Below are 15,915 nucleotides of genomic sequence, written 5' to 3' on the forward strand. Positions count from 1 at the left end.
CAAAGCCGGAATCCTAACTTAAGGCTTAGAGAAAATTCAGAGTGCCGTGGATGGAGCTCAGTTCTATTTCTAGGGTACATAAACCAGGCGTGCTGGCAGAAGCCTGCAGTCTCAGTAGTAGGGAGGTAGAGACCAGAGGATCAGGAGTTCAAGATAATTCTTGGCTGTATATCAGGTTTGAGGCCAGCCTGGGCTACATGAGACCTTACCAAAGGAGGAAAAAAAAAAGAACTCAGAAATAGTAGAATGTGGTTGTTGGGGCTACAGAGTGGGAGAGATGTTGGTGAAAGTGTGGGTACTCTCAGCTCTGGGGGAGTAAATGCGCACGTGTAATGCACAGTGTGGTGTGACTGCATTTAACAGTGTTGTTATAATGAAGGTGGCTGAGTGAATGGACTTTCTTACCCTTTGAGCAAAGCATGCTCTCAGTGATGGATGTACCCAGTGACGCGATCAGGGTCCTCATTTCACGGTGCGCGTACATACACCAAATCATCACCCTGGACTCTGGAAGCCCCCAAAAAGGTCCTCAAAGCCTTGGATGGGCCTCTCTCAGTCTCCATTTATGGGGCCAGAACCAGGATCCTTGTTGCCTCAGGGGACCTTCCCTCTCCCCTTCTCTCCAAACTTCTTGCTGGAAGTGGGGGGTTGTTCAGAGAAGTGGTTGTTCTTGTTGTGTCAAAATTCCCTCCCAGCATGCTGAGGAGTTGTTTGGGCTGAGCCCTGAACACACTGACTGACGGCCATTTATTTAGGAGCCGTTCATTCATTCATTCATTCATTCATTCAAATGGCCCCCCTTCCGTCTTTGGTTGGAGATGGTCTGGGAGGTATCCTGGTGTTCCCTCATTTCTCTGGCTTACTCTCCACTGGTGTATCATGATGGTGCCTGGCGGCCCATGCTGGAAGCTCCGATTGGACCAGGGAGTGGATGGACCTTCAGGGACAGTCACTTGGGCTGCTACTGGCTTATTGCCCCTCCCCCCACCCAGGGAGTTCCAATTGAACTCTGGTGTTGGAGCTCTCTGCTCAAAGCTGAGAGCTAAACCCACCCAGTCATAAAGTGAGGCTTTACACTGCTGTACTCTTCTGCGTGTCTCCTTCCTCGGGTCTCCTGGAGCGGGTCACGGAAGCGCAGCAGAGCTTGAGTTTCTTCTGTGTCCCGCCAGTCCCTGGTCAATGACTTGTGACTCTTCTTTGGGATGCTGCCTGTGTGAGATGGGCAGGCTTTGTTAAGGGAATAGGCCCGGAGTCTCCAGAGCAGGAGACAAGAGGCTCTTGCTCTCCTGTTGCGTCTTACGAAGCAGGCAGAAGCAGGCATGGAAATCACCCAGGAAGCCAGGAAGGAGAGGAGGAGAGAGCTGTAGGGACTGTCAGGAAAGGGAGGTCAGAGAATCCGGCTTCTAGCGGAAGATAAAAGTAGTGATGACTTAAAATACCGTGTTTAAATAAATGGAAGGAGATGGAGGCTGGAATCCGGAGTGTTATTTGTCAGACATGTAATTCCTTGTTTCTAGAATTCTCTCCTGGCAAAATAACAGTATTTTAGGCATTGGTCATAATGCTGTATGAACAGATCTCAGCTAGAAAATGAAACAATTGATCAGCTGCTGCTGGGAGTTATTTTTGGTGTCTTCTTTGCTGTGACATTGGAAACAAAGATTGATCTTAAGAAGGCTTTGCGGCATTCTGCATACAATTTGGTGTATGATCTGGGGATGGATAGTTCTAGAAGACCAAGATGTGGAGCATGTTTCTTTGTGACTTGTCTACACCTGCGGAGGTCTGGTGCACCTCTTACAATTACATGGCAGCTATTAGCCACCAACTGACACCAAGATTACAGGTTAAACTCTGAATTGGTTTAAACTGTAACATGTGTCCACCAGACAAAGAGCAGAGTGGCGGGGTGGGGTAGGGGTGGGAGGGGGCATGTGTTTGGCAAATGGTGAGAAGTTACTCAGCCTCAAGGCAAAGTCTGATTAACGATGGTTCCTCAGTGAGAAGCAGGGGCAGATGGACTTGAGTCTGGAGTCAGGGGAATGTGAACACTGAATCCAGACTGTGTAGTTCTGGTAAGCCTCAGTTTGCCCTTTTGGAAATGGGTATGCACATACCAGATTTGTAAAACAGAATTGAGTGAATTGGAATTCTCATACTGCTGGCAAGGATATTGCACTGAGCTCCGTGAGGAAATACAAACAAAATGGTAGCAGAGAGAGGACAGAATGCGGATCCTCAGCCTCTGCACACTGGCCATGAAGACCGGGGTTCACTGGCTCTGGTACTTATTTATACGAGTCTAAGCTGTGTGGCCCTGGGCAACCTCTCTGAGTCACAGTGTCCTCATTGGGACTGTGAGGGAGAGTAAATGACCTCAGCACAGCACCGAGCTTCAAGGCAAGAGAGCTGCTGTAACCATCTGCAGTATTTCTCCCACAGTTACAACCACAATTCCTGTTCTAACCTGGAATTTTTCCTCAGCAGTAGCTCAGCCATTCCCCACAGGTATATATTCTTTAGTAATGCCAGGCCATTTGTCCAATTTCTGCCAACCTCCTCTATTGCTATGTATTGCTATTTCTTCAGATCATTTTTTAATACTTCAGTACCTTAAAAAAAAAAAAAAACAAAAAAACAAAAAAACTTCACAGCTTCTCATGATGAACATCTGTAGTCCTGGAATTTGGGTTGCTGAGGCAGGAGGATCATGGATTTGAGGCCGTAGTAAGAATTTGTCTCAGAAATTTTTTTTTTTTTTTTTTTTTTTTTTTTTTGAGACAGGGTTTCTCTATGTAGGTTTGGAGCCTGTCCTGGACTAGCTCTGTAGCCCAGGCTGGCCTCAAACTCACAGAGATCCACCTGCCTCTGCCTCCCGAGTGCTGGGATTAAAGGCATGTGCCACCACCACCTGGCTAAATGTGTAATCTGTTTTTTTGTTTGTTTGTTTGTTTTTTGAGACAGGGTTTCTCTTTTTAGCTTTGATGCCTGTCCCAGATCTTGCTCTGTAGACCAGGCTGCAGGCTGGCCTCGAACTCACAGAGATCTGCCTGGCTCAGAAATAATTTAAGTAAACAGGAAAAGAGAATTTCACTTCACTTTGCATTTTATTTTCTGGTATGGGTAATTTGCCTGCATGTATATCTGAGTAACATGTGCATGCCTGCTTCCCACAGAGGCCAGAAGAGGATGTTGGATCCTCTGGAACTGGAGTTACAGATGGTTGTGAGCTGCCATATGGGTGCTGGGAATGGAACCCAGGTCCTCTGGAAGAGCAGCCAGTGCTCTTAACCACTGAGCCATCTCTCCAGTTCCTCAGCCTGCTTTTGCAAGTGAAAATTGTATAAATCTTAAAATGACATGATTACAAGTTGCACAAAATCCTTGTATGTTCTATTAGACACTTACGCGTCATTCCTAGAGGGATGCCCATAGAGACCAGAAAAAGGTATCAGATCCTCTGAAGCTAGAGTTACAGACTTCTGGGAACTCTCTGACATGGGTGCTGGTCTGATCTTCTAGACAAGGCAAGCACTTAATGGCTGAGCCATCTCTCCAGCTCAGAGTCTGCATTTACAAAAGAATTTCTACTGATTAACATACGTTTTAGAGGGCATTTATATTTTTATTAAGGTAACATTCACATGTATAATTCTCTTTCTTTTTTTTTTTTTGCCATCCTCCTGCCTCAGCCTCTTAGTGCTGGGACTATAGGAGTATGTTACCACCTGCAGCTCCCCTGTGTACTTTCAAGGTTGGAGAAGCAAACCTCATGTTTTGGGGTGCCTTCAAATACCTTCCAGCTCTTATAACAAATGCTAAATGGCTATTTCTCTCTCTCTTCCCAAGGTCTAACTCTGTATTTCCAGACGACACATTCCACTCCAGCTTGGGCCCATCTTGGCCTGGGAACCTCCCTGGCATCCATCCTTCCATCCTGGTGCCTTCCTGGCCTCCCCCACATCAGCTGTTGCTGTGTGTCCGTGCCCGCTCCCCTGCCGTCTGTCTGTGGCATTCTTCTTGCTCCTCGTGACATTTTCAGTCTTTCCTGTGTCTGGGTTGCTGTCCTCTCTTATTCATTCTCTCTCCTCCACCTCATCCCTGCCAGCTCTGCGTCCTGAAGGCATCTCACATCACTGAGTTATCTTCAACGATCCTGTTACCTGCCCTGTGGTAGCCAGAGTCCACGACCTGCCTTAAACTCCTTCTGCATAATCGAGTGCTCTCACCTGCACAGCCCTTGAGCTTTGGGCCAGCCAGGTAAGCCACTGTTAGTTTATGTCCTTGAAGTCTGTGGTACTGGAGATTGCGCTTACACATGGCAGGACACTGCCACTGAGCCACACTGCCAGCCACAAACTGTTTGTTGGTTTACACAAAGCTTTTCCCGTCTCTGCTTGTCTACATTGCCACTGGTCTTATTAGATCCTAGCTTTACGACTCAGAACCTTGCCTGGTTCGAGATCCCTGCTTACCTCTTAGCCGCCATTGCCCCTCAAAGTCTTCCATGGCTCCCTGTGCCTAGCTGCTCTTTCCTGTCAGAGTTGTGTTAGAAGTAGACTTAGCTCTGTACATGATAGTGAAGGCTGCTCCGTTCTCAGTGTCGCAGACACAACTTTTTTTTAAAGTTAATCTGTCTGTCTGTCTGTCTGTCTGTCTCTCTCTCTGTATATGTGTGTGTGTGTGTGTGTGTGTGTGTGTGTGTGTGTGTTTTATCTAGGCTGACTTCAAACTCTTGGGCGCAAGCAATCCTTTCACATCAGCCTCCCCAGTAACTGGATGTTACTATGAATGTATCCCAATGTGCCTAGCTCAATTTAATTTTCTTTAATCCAGTTTCTGTTTGAACCCCTCAATTTACAATGGGTTCATGTCCTGATGAACCCATCATAAATCAAAAATATTATAAATTGGGGCTGGAGGGATGGCTCAGTGTTTCAGAGCACTACTGCTCTTCCAAAGGACCTGGGTTCAATTCCCAGTACCCACACAGCAGTTCTGTCTGTAACTCTCAGTTCCAGGGCACCTGATACCTTGTAAAGACATACATGCAGGCAGAACCCAATGTACAATAAATAAACTAGCAAACAAATAAATCAGTCTTTTAAAAAAAGTGTTAAAAATATCATAAATCAAAATGCCATTAGGAGCCAGGTCTGGTAGCACAAAGCTTTAATCCTACCCCTTGAGAGGCAGAGGCAGGCAGAGCTCTGTTAGTTCAGGGCCAGCCTGATTTATATAGCAAGTTCCAGGACAGGTAGGGCTACATAGAGAGCTCTTATTTTAACTGTACCCCCAGTGATGTTGTGTGTCTGACATACTGGCCATAACAGCTTAGCAACACAGTACACGGTACAGTTTTGGTCTGTCTTTTTTTTTTTTTTTTTTTGGAGCTGAGGATCGAACCCAGGGCCTTGCGCTCTACCACTGAGCTAAATTTGCAACCCAAAGTTTTGGTCAGTCTTATAGTGGACAGGGTCTCATTACAGCATTTTCATACATACATGTTAATTGTATTCATTACACACACACACACACACACACACACACACACACACACACACACACACCTGGTACTCCCATCTCCCCTGCCCCCTTGCAGGTTCCCTGCCCTTCCTGTAGCCCTCCTTTCAGCCTTTCAAGTCACATCTAGTCCATAACTCTCTCTTTCCCCTTCCCTTCCTTAAGTTCTCCCTTCTTCCTTTCAACACACACACACACACACACACACACACACACGCACACACACACACACACACACACACACACACACACACACAGACATATACACAGACACACACACAGACACACACACACACACATACAGACACAGACATAGACACACACACAGACGCAGGCATATACACACGCACACAGAGTCACACAGATACCCACATATGCACACGCACCCACCCATGAGTGCGTGTGTGCTCACTTGAATTCAGCAGGAGAGAAGACAAGTGATGTTTTTCTTATTTTTCCGAGTCTGGTTAATTTCACTGGCTGATGATCCTTCAAATGTCATGATTTCATTTTTTCTTTACAACTGAATAAATTTCTGCTGTTTCTATGTACCACATTTTCTTTATCTATTTGTTGATTGGATTGATGGATATCTAGGCTGGTTCTCCCCCCGCCCCCCTTTTTTTTCTCTTTTTTTGTTTTTTGAGACAGGGTTTCTCTGTGTAGCTTTGGAGCCTTTCCTGGAACTCACTCTGTAGACCAGGCTGGCCTCAAACTCACAGAGATCCGCCTGCCTCTGCCTCCCGAGTGCTGGGATTAAAGGCGTGCGCCACCACTGCTTGGCTTTTGGTTCCCTTTCTTAACTATTGTGAATCATGCAGCAGTGAACATGGATGTGCTGGTGATGTGTTAGCTTGGGGTCTTTTGGGAATGGTATGGTTTTGTGGTGCCTTTTTTTTTTTTTTTTAAATGGCACTTCCATACTGACTTCTTTAGTGAGGGTGGCAGTTCACATTCTGACCAGTCCATTTGTGTGTGAGAGTTCCTCTTTCCTCACCAGCATTTGTTGGCTGGGTGGTATATTTTGTTTTATGTTGTTGTTTGTTTTCATTTCATTTCATTTATTTATTTATTTTGGTTTTTCGAGTATTTTGTTTCTGACAGGGTCTCACTACATAGTCCTGTTTGCTTGAAATTCTTTATGTAGCTCAGGCTGGCCCTTCTGTGATCTTTCTGCTTCTGCCTCCAGAGATTAAGGGCCTCGACACACGCAGCAGTTGTCCTTTGTGTTTGTGATAATAGCCATCACAACAGGGCTAAGAGGAAATCTCAAAGGGGTTTCACATCACAACAGGGCTAAGAGGAAATCTCAAAGGGGTTTCCCAGCCGTGACCCTGATGGCTAAGATTGATGAAAACATTTTAAGTATTTATTGGCCATTTACATTTCATCTTTTGAGAACCATCTAGTGAGTGCACCAGACCATTTTGGATTGGGTTCTTTGGGGTTTTGTTGTTGTGTTATTTAATTTTTCCAGCTCTTTATATATTCTAGATGTTAATCACCTGTTGCGAGCTGAGGTTCAGGGTTGGGGGCTCAGAAAAACTGGTGCTAAACTCTACAAGGCTATTGATAGACTAAACCGTGGTTGTGGAGAGCTGGATGTTACATGTTGGAAGCCAAATTATCTTGGGCTATCTTTAGTTCCCTAAATTGCCATTTACTGAACACCTCTGTGTGTGACTCAACATCCTTGTGACTGTGAGGTGAATCCTTTTGGGATGTACAAATACACCCTGCGCATCAGGCAGCAGCATCTGAAGCTTGTAACAGAGGTGTCTCCACTGTTACTCATGCCCCTGTTTCTACCAGTGGATTTAGAGAGTGCCTTGATTTATGATTTTTTTTTTGTTCTGTTCCTATAAAAACTTGAAACCATGACCAGATTGGCACATGGTATTTGGTCTAACCTGAATCAGTGTTCCAGGGCCATGGCCATTCAGATTTGGCTCTAGAATAAACCATCCCTTCTTCCCCTTGAGGTGAGAGCTGTGTTTGTGTTCACATTGTCTTGTGGTGAAGCTTTTCCTGGCGCTCATTCTTCCTTTGCTGTGCAGAAGTTTTTAAATCTCATGGAACCCACTGGTCAGTTCTTGGCATTGTTTCCTGTGCTCTTGGAATCCTTTTCAGAAAGTCTGTTCTGTGTTAATTCTTTTTTCTTTTTCTTTTGGTTTTTTGAGACAGGGTTTCTTCATGTAGTTTTGGTGCCTGTCCTGGGTCTTGCTCTGTAGACCAGGCTGCCCTCGAACTCACAAAGATCTGCCTGCCTCTGCCTCCCAAGTGCTGGGATTAAAGGCATGTGCCACTGCTGCCTGGCCAGTGTTATTTCTTAAAATGTTCCCTAGTAGTTTCAAAGTTTCAGGTCTTACAGTAAGGTCTTTGACCTGGTGGAGAGCGATGCCTCAGCAGTAAAGACCACTTGCTGCTTTTGCAGAGGACCGGGGGTTGGTCCCCCAAACACACGTGGTGGCTCACAACCTCTGTAATGCTAGTCCCAGGGGATCCAACTCTTCTGGCTTCTGAGACTCCTGCATGCACGTGATACACAAAAACTCTGGCAAGCTCACACACACACACACACACACACACACACACACACACACACACACACACACACACACACACACACACACTGATAGACAGACTGATTGACTTTATGTATTCCTCCTGGATGTCCTGAAACTCACTTTGTAGACCTATTGTCTTCCAACTCCTCCTGCCTCTGCCTCCCAAATGCTGGTTTAAAGGTGCATGGCATCACACCCAGACACATTAAAAAAATATCTTTGACCCATTTTGAGTTTATGAAGGGTGAGAGCTGTGGGTCTAGTTTCATTCCACATGTGAATATCCAGGTTTCCCAGCCTCATTCGCTGAAGAGGTTGTCTCCTTTCCAGCATATAGTTTTAATATTTTTGCCAAAATTTAGGCAGCTGGAGCCCTGTGACCTGGTTTTTTCTGGCTCCCCCATTTTATCCCATTTTCTATGTCAGCCCCAGGCATTTTCAGTTCCTGTGGCTCTGTGGTGTCATCTGAGGTCAGGCACTGTGGGGTCTCTAGCAGATCTTTATACTTAGCATTACTTTGGCTGTTTGGGGTCTTTTGTGCCTCCATATGAATTTTAGTTTAGTTTAGTTTTGTTTTGTTTTACTTCTGTGAAGAATGCCATTGGATTTTGGATGGGATCCCATTTGAAGCTGCAGGTCACTGGAAGGCAATATGGCCATTCTTTACAGCATTCATGTTGCCACTCCATGAGCAGGGGAGGTCTTTCTATCTTCCAGTGTTGCCTTTAATTTCTCTCATCGATGTCTTAAAGGTCTCCCAGCAGAGATTTTTAATCTCCTTGTTAGTTACATTCCTAGGTGTTTTATCATTATGAAGCTATTGTGAATGGGATCCCTTCTTGAATTTGTTCTTGTCGATGTCCTTATTGCTGTAGAGCAAGGCTACTGATTTTTGTGTGCTGATTTTGTATCCTCCTTTGCCGGAAGCGCTTATTGGGTTGGCGGGGATGGGGGGGGGGGAGTGGGGGTGGATTTTGAGTGGCGTCTTCCGGGTTCTTTTCCATATGTGGGCATTCTCTCTGCAGATAGGAATTTGAGCTCCTTCCTAACTGTGGCCCTTTCATCTCTGTCTTATTGACTCATTTTTCTCTGTGGTTTACCCCTATTTCTTAAAACAGAAAAGCTGAAGCTGGAAAGTACACCCCCCAAAGTTACTTGGTACTACTCCTTTGTGCTTCTCTTCCTTAACTGCACCCCCATGTTGAGAGCTAGGGCTTTCCATGCTCTTCGATTCCTGTTTTGTGGGGTTGAATAGCACTGACTTACCTTTTTTGTATTTATCAGTCTTTAAAAATGAACTGTTGAGGAATATTTGTTTCGCTATGTAAAGATGTGTTGCATTTGTTGAACTATATAAGGATGTGTTGCTGTGTTACCTTGCCTGCCTAAGGCACCTACCTACCTGATTGGTCTAATAAAAAGCTGAGCAGCCAATAGCAAGGGAGGGGGTATAGGTGGAACTTCCAGGCAGGGAGAATAAATTGGAGGAGGAATTTAGGCTCAGGAGCAAACAGGGAGACACCAGGGGCCAGCCAGCCAGACATGGAGGAAGCAGGAAAGCAGGAAATATAGAATGAAAGAAAGATTAAAAAGCCCTGAGGCAAAACATAGATGAACAGAAAAAGGTTAAAGTATGTAAGTTCAAAGAGCTAGTGGGACAAGCCTAAGTTAAGGGCAAGCATTCCTAGTTAATAAGAATAAATGTCTTTATTTGGGAGCTGGTTGACAGCCCAAAGAAAATGCCAACTACACTCAATGAACAGTTCATAATCTAGGAACTGATTCCATTGGTTTGGGGGATGAAGTTAGGGAATGTGGTTAGCATAAGATTATTTGACTTGAGGAGTTACCCTGACCCAAACTTGTGAAGGGAGAGGATGGGGTCCAAGCTCCTCATGGCCTAAACCCTCAATGCCTGCCTTGGGTATTGATACCAAATGTGGAAGAAGAGACAGAATTGGGGCCTGTTTGGCATGGTTTTTAGTTTTCCCCTGGATTATACAATGCTCTGAAATGTGAATGTTATTAGAAACTCTGAGCATGGTGCCTCAAATGTCTGGTTCCCCAAATGGCTGGGGCTGCAGCTGACAACCATGTCTCCACTTTGAAAGTCTTGGAGTCCAGTGTGATTTGAGATGGGATCAGCAGACATGGTAAGAGGGCAAGATTTCTTCCTGGTCTTAAATGTTCTGAGCCTTTTTGCAAAATCAGTTGCTAGAGGCAACTCCATTCTGCAGAATCATCCTGGGCCTGGAGTTCCGTCCATCTGGTTGCTTGCCTTCCATTATGTTTTGTGCTCATCTGGTCAGAGCTGGCACGTATCATATTTTCATGGTCACTCACAAAAAAAAAAATGGGAGTCAGAGATGAGGCTATCCTGGGAAGTCATTTCTTTTTAAGCAAGTGATAGAGAATCTTCATGCACTATTTCCTCCCAAGGTTGGGCAACCTCACTGCAAAGAAGTCTGGGAAATGTGGGCTCTGGATGGATCACCACATTCTCAGTTCCCCAAGAAGAGCAGAATGGATCTGGTGGATGATTATCAGTAACTCACAGAGAACATGAGTAGACCCACTGGGCAGCTGTTTAGGAGGGAGCCTGGGTGCTTCCACACCAATCAGAATGAGGCCCCATCTAGCCTTATCCACACATTCTAGGCTATGTCTTTTCTATCATGATCCTTCTGCACTGAACGTATTCAATCCAGTGACTGTTGAGATCCTCATATGTGCATGATACTTGGCCACATTAAGCTCATCGAGAGCAGGGTGATGTTTTGGTTCAAGGATAGGAGCTGGCCTCATTTCCATGTTTTTTTTTTAAATGTACTCTGAGGTTTTGCCTACGTGTATGTCTGTGTCACGATGCCAGATCCCCTGGAACTGGAGATACAGACAGTTGCGAACTACTGGGTGGGTGCTGGGAATTGGACTCAGGTCCGCTGGAAGAGCAGCCAGTGCTCTTAACTGCTGAGCCATCTCTCCAGTCCGTCATTTCTCTGTTCTATCAAGAGTTCATTGAATCACCTTTGTTTTACTCTCTGTAGAACGGGAGGAAACGGTGGTACCTCCCTGCTTTCGATAGATTGCACCACTGTCATCAAATTCCTGATGGGAGCAACATCTGGGAGGGAAGATTGCTTTTGGCTCCTAATTTCAGAGAGTTCAGGCCATGGTTACTTGACCTCATCCTCTTGGGCAGCAGGAGCATGAGGCAGACAGAAGCTGTTCTTCACTCCTTGATGGACAGGTGACAGAGAGGCAGTGGACACAGGAGGGGAGCAGGGTGAGGTACAGTTGGAGGACATACCACAGTGATCAGCTTCCTCCAGCTAGCCCCACCTTTCCCCACCACCCAGTAATTTCCATCAAGGAAATTAATCGATTGATTAGGGCAGAGCTGTGATTATCTAGTCACCCCAGAAATGCTGTCATAGATGTACCTAGAGGTGTTCTTCACTAATCCCCTCTGTCTGTCTGCCTTCCTTCCTCTCTCCCCCTCCCTCCCTGTTCCTCCTTGTGTCTCCTTGTTCCTCCCTGCTCACTTCTCTCTTTTTTTCTTTCTGCAGGGACACATGTAGCCCAGGCTGGCCTTGAACCGGCTATAAAACCAAAGATGAACTTGAACTTCTGAGTGACCTGCCTCCTCCTCTCACGTGCTGGGATTACACTGTGCGTGTCTTCATGTTTAGTGTAGGCGGTGTTGTGGATAGGACCCTGGCCTGCAATCATGCAAGTACTCTACAATCGGAGATAATTGTTCCAGTCACACAAAAATCAACATCAGTCTCTCTCTCTCCCCCCTTCCCTCCCATCCTCCTTTCTTCCCCACTCTGCTCTGGTCTTTAATGTCACCATGTCAACATTTACATGTCCATTTTATGGAATTACACTGGCTTGTGAAGATCTAAGTGCTTCTCTCCCCACCCCACCCCCAATCTGTTATTCTCATTCATTCATGAATGTTTGTTTTCATACAATGTACAAAATGCCTCATTTGACCCAAGTGTTTCTTATTTTTTCAAACTGACAGTCAAGTCTACCATCATACTATACCCACCCTAAGAGTTTTTGTGACGCATAAATGAAGCAACATATGTTATTCTAAGCTTAGTGGTTGAACGTGGTACATGCTTAACTAGATAATGCATAAAAGTGCTGATCAGGCATGATATACTCCCCCACCCCCACTCCCCACAGGGTTCCACAGCTGTCCTGGAACTCACTCTGTAGACCAGGCTGCTTCTGCCTCCCAAGTGCTGGGGTTAAAGGCCTGCGCCACCATCTCCCAGTCATGATATACTCTTAAATGACCGCGAAGGATGTTCCTTCCCTGCGCCAGACATTTTCTAGATGTGGAGGATCTGCCATGACTACGACAGACCACCTTTGTCTTCAGAGAGTTCACAGTCCATCAGCAGATGTGATGGATACACAGATAAACTCACAGATGTGATTTCAGATAGTGAACTGTTGTCTGGGGGGGGGCAGTGAAGCAGGGTAAGAAGATAGGATGCAAGGCTTTTCCTTCAACTGGTGCTTGACATAGACTAGGGCCCCTGCGGCAGCCTCTGCTTAGCCCCTCCTCCCCCACCCCTTACACTTAGGAACAGCTCTTCCAGAAGAGCCTGAGCTTCCTGAGGACATGGACTGCTGTGTCCCCTGTGTGGGTGGCTCTGCCTGCTGAGCAGTGTGCCCTTGATCAAGGGTAATGAGTGCATGCAGCTGGCAGAGACAGGACTGTTCCTCACAGGCAGCAGCCTCAGGGGAGGGTCTGTTCCGTTCTCCATCTCTACACCTCAGTACCCCAAAATTGTTTCTGACAGATGGGTGTTTAGCATTTTCTTTAAAGAAGATCCCACATCCCCTCTGGGGAGATGTGTGCTGGATTGAACCGTGTAATTCAAAACAGGTGAGGGAATGCCAGCGTGCCTACCTCATCTGCCTGGGTTCTCTCCTACTGCCCCCGGTTTTTGGAAGAAATTAAAGCATACTGATTTTTCTAGTGCAAGGACTACACCCAGGTTTCTATTATTTTTAAAACCAGGGGAAACTTTTGAGACATGGAAATTTTAGATATTGCCACAGCACTTGGTGTAGAGAGAGTACCTTTTGTACACGCTTTAAAATTTAATGTCCCCACGTTAACATTTTTTTCCTGTTTCTTTTGCTTCGTAATTACTTTATCATAATTACTTATCATAAATGAATAAGACATAGAAGAGAGATAGGCAATAATTGGATCAGCAAGTTCATTAAAGTATGGGTGGGAAAATGGAGAAGGCCATACATGCAAACATACACTAACTAACTAACTAACTAACTAACTAACTAACTAACTAACTAAATGTAATTTTTAAAAGTTGCTTTGCTAAGCATGTCCCCACAGGAAGCTTGAGGCCTTGGCTAGAGGAGACACCGTGACAGCTATGCTCGGCAAAGCCCACTCACTCTCTCGTCAGGGATGGGTGCTGCAGTCATGCACGACACAGCCTGGCTTTCATGAAACCGCTTGCATCCGTGAGTTATTCTGCAAGATAGCATTGTGCTGACGGCCATTTTGGTCATGACAGATGTGTCTGGGGTGCGTTGTGCATCGGGGGATGTGCAATGTGGGCATTCAGGCTTGAGTGTGCACTGGAGAAGACCTGGGGGCAGTTGTCTGACTCTCTCCAGCCTTCATGGGAGGCGGTGGCCCCCTCTCCTCTCTGCTCATGACAGTGCGGGGGGGGGGGGGGGGGGGGGGGGGGGGGGAATGAACCTCCGCAAAGCAGCTCATTCTCCCCCTTTGCTGGCCTCCAGGGTTTGCTTTGCCCAGCACACTTGCTTCCTGTAAGTTGGGGGCCCGTGGTAACCTGCCCACACTCCCTTTCTCACGTTATCAAAAAGAAAGGAACCCCGAGTCACCCCCTTTAGCCTCCACCCTTCCCCCATCAGCTCACTTAACATGCTTATCTGCTCTCAGCTTTCCTGTCCCTTCCTGTGGGATAGCCTTGCAGACCTGGGTATTTCTTGCTTGTATACACGATGCACCCACCCATCTGCATCTGCTCTTCCCATCCTCTCTGGGACCCTGTTACATCTCTCCAGGCGCTTTCCACTGCCAGCTTTTTTCTCCAGGAAAGGGTGATGTCAACATCCCTTGACCTCACCCCCCCCCCCCGACTTCCGTCCAACCTTTCTTCTCCCTCTGAGGGAGGGGGGTCTATTCATGCTGTATTCACTTACCTGTCATCGTGTACTCAACCCAGTGCTCTCTGGCTCCTTCCCTTACCAGGTCCTGAAACAGGACTCCCTGAGACATCCCAGGCCAACTCCCCAGCACCTTCTTTTGAGATTCTTGTGTTTTTAGACTCCAGCTGAATTAGACCTGGGGAGAACACTTGAGACTTCAGGCTCACTCTCCCCATCCCACTTTCTCTTGTTTCTTTTACTTGCAAGAATTTTCCATCCAACCAGGGCAGGGATGCCTCCCTGATGCCATCTTACTGCACTTTCTCCCTAGGGATAGCTCCGCACTAGCAACTTGGACCACCTGGTAGATGATGGATATCTCCATCTTTTCCCTCTTCCCAAGATTCTGAGAAGGCGTGTCAGATGGAAATACCTTCTGGGAAACTGGGGGAAAGTTGGACAGGTCGCTGTGGGGCTCCAGCCAATTGTTGCTGATAGAATTCAGAAACAATGTTGCCAAATGTTCCAGTTTTGAGTCTCTCGAAGATTAACAAATGTTTCTACTAAAGCCTGAGACCCGTGATGGTGAATCGGCGCTCTGGGATGATGGTTGACTCAGGTGGATGCCGGCTGACTGCCTGGTAACTTTGTCCTAACACAGACCCTCTAACTGAGCCTGCCAACCAGTTTTCCCCAAAACCACCCTTCCTTCTGAGAAGCAATTCAAGGGAGGAAGGCTTATTTTTGCTCACAGTTGGAGGGGCTAGAGGGGTTACAGCCCACCATGGTGGCAAGTCCTGGTGGCAGAAGCCAGAGGCAGCTGGTCATGTGACATCCACAGTCTGCAGGAAGAGATAGCTGAGCACTGATGCCCTGCTTATGTTCTTCTTTGTGTCCAGGGCATGGAGTGGTACCACCTACATGTAGATGTATTCCCATCCCAGTCCATCCAGTCTCAAAATGCCTTTACAGGCATGCCCAGGGGTTTGTCTCATAGGTGATTCTAGATATTGTCAAGTGGACAGTGTTAACCACCACACACACTCCGCTCCAAATTTTAATAACATTATTTTCTAAACAAGCGTGGAATCTGTTTTTACCTCTCCATTCCTAACCTCCACCATCTCTGTACAGGCTTCCAGCATCTCTGGCCTGGACCTCAGGCCTCTTAAAGGGCTTCAAGTGGTGAGATATCATCACCGACTCTCTTGATGTAAAAAAAAAATATTATTTAGGGCCAAGTATATAATCTTATATCCTTGACAATGATTAATTTTGAAATGTTTTCATGACCAATGGACACAATAAGATGGGATGTTTGCTGGGAAGCTTCTGGGGATGTTTGCTATTATTTAAAGAAAAGAAAAGAAAAGAAAAGAAAAAAAAAGCCACACATAGAGAATACCTAACAGCTCACTTCTGTCTGTGGTCATTGCTGTCTGGCTATCTCTCTGGGCTGTTCTCTGCTGAGAACAAGGAAAGAACAGCCTGTATTGGGACGAGCTGCAGAGAGGATAATGGAGGACAAGCATCAGAATCCAGGTCCTGAACCCATCGCTTCTACTGCCTGGTGGCTCAGAAACTGCAGCCACGTGGGATAATATGTGATCAATTCAGTCAGTGAAAGCTAGTGTTTCGTGTTTAAGAAACC

At 46.2% G+C, this 15,915-nt stretch overlaps 1 long non-coding RNA gene across 1 annotated transcript in view; it reads left to right on the forward strand.

The window, feature by feature from the left end:
• Positions 1-15,915, forward strand: part of LOC118594613 — a 200,629-nt gene that overhangs the window by 122,555 nt on the left and 62,159 nt on the right. Inside the window, exon 5 of the long non-coding RNA XR_004946390.1 lies at positions 4,109-4,260. This is a non-coding gene — a long non-coding RNA (uncharacterized LOC118594613). The remainder of the gene's footprint in view (positions 1-4,108; positions 4,261-15,915) is intronic.

The sequence above is a fragment of the Onychomys torridus genome, chromosome 13 (assembly GCF_903995425.1).
Source record: "Onychomys torridus chromosome 13, mOncTor1.1, whole genome shotgun sequence".
Classification (NCBI taxonomy): Eukaryota; Metazoa; Chordata; class Mammalia; order Rodentia; family Cricetidae; genus Onychomys; species Onychomys torridus.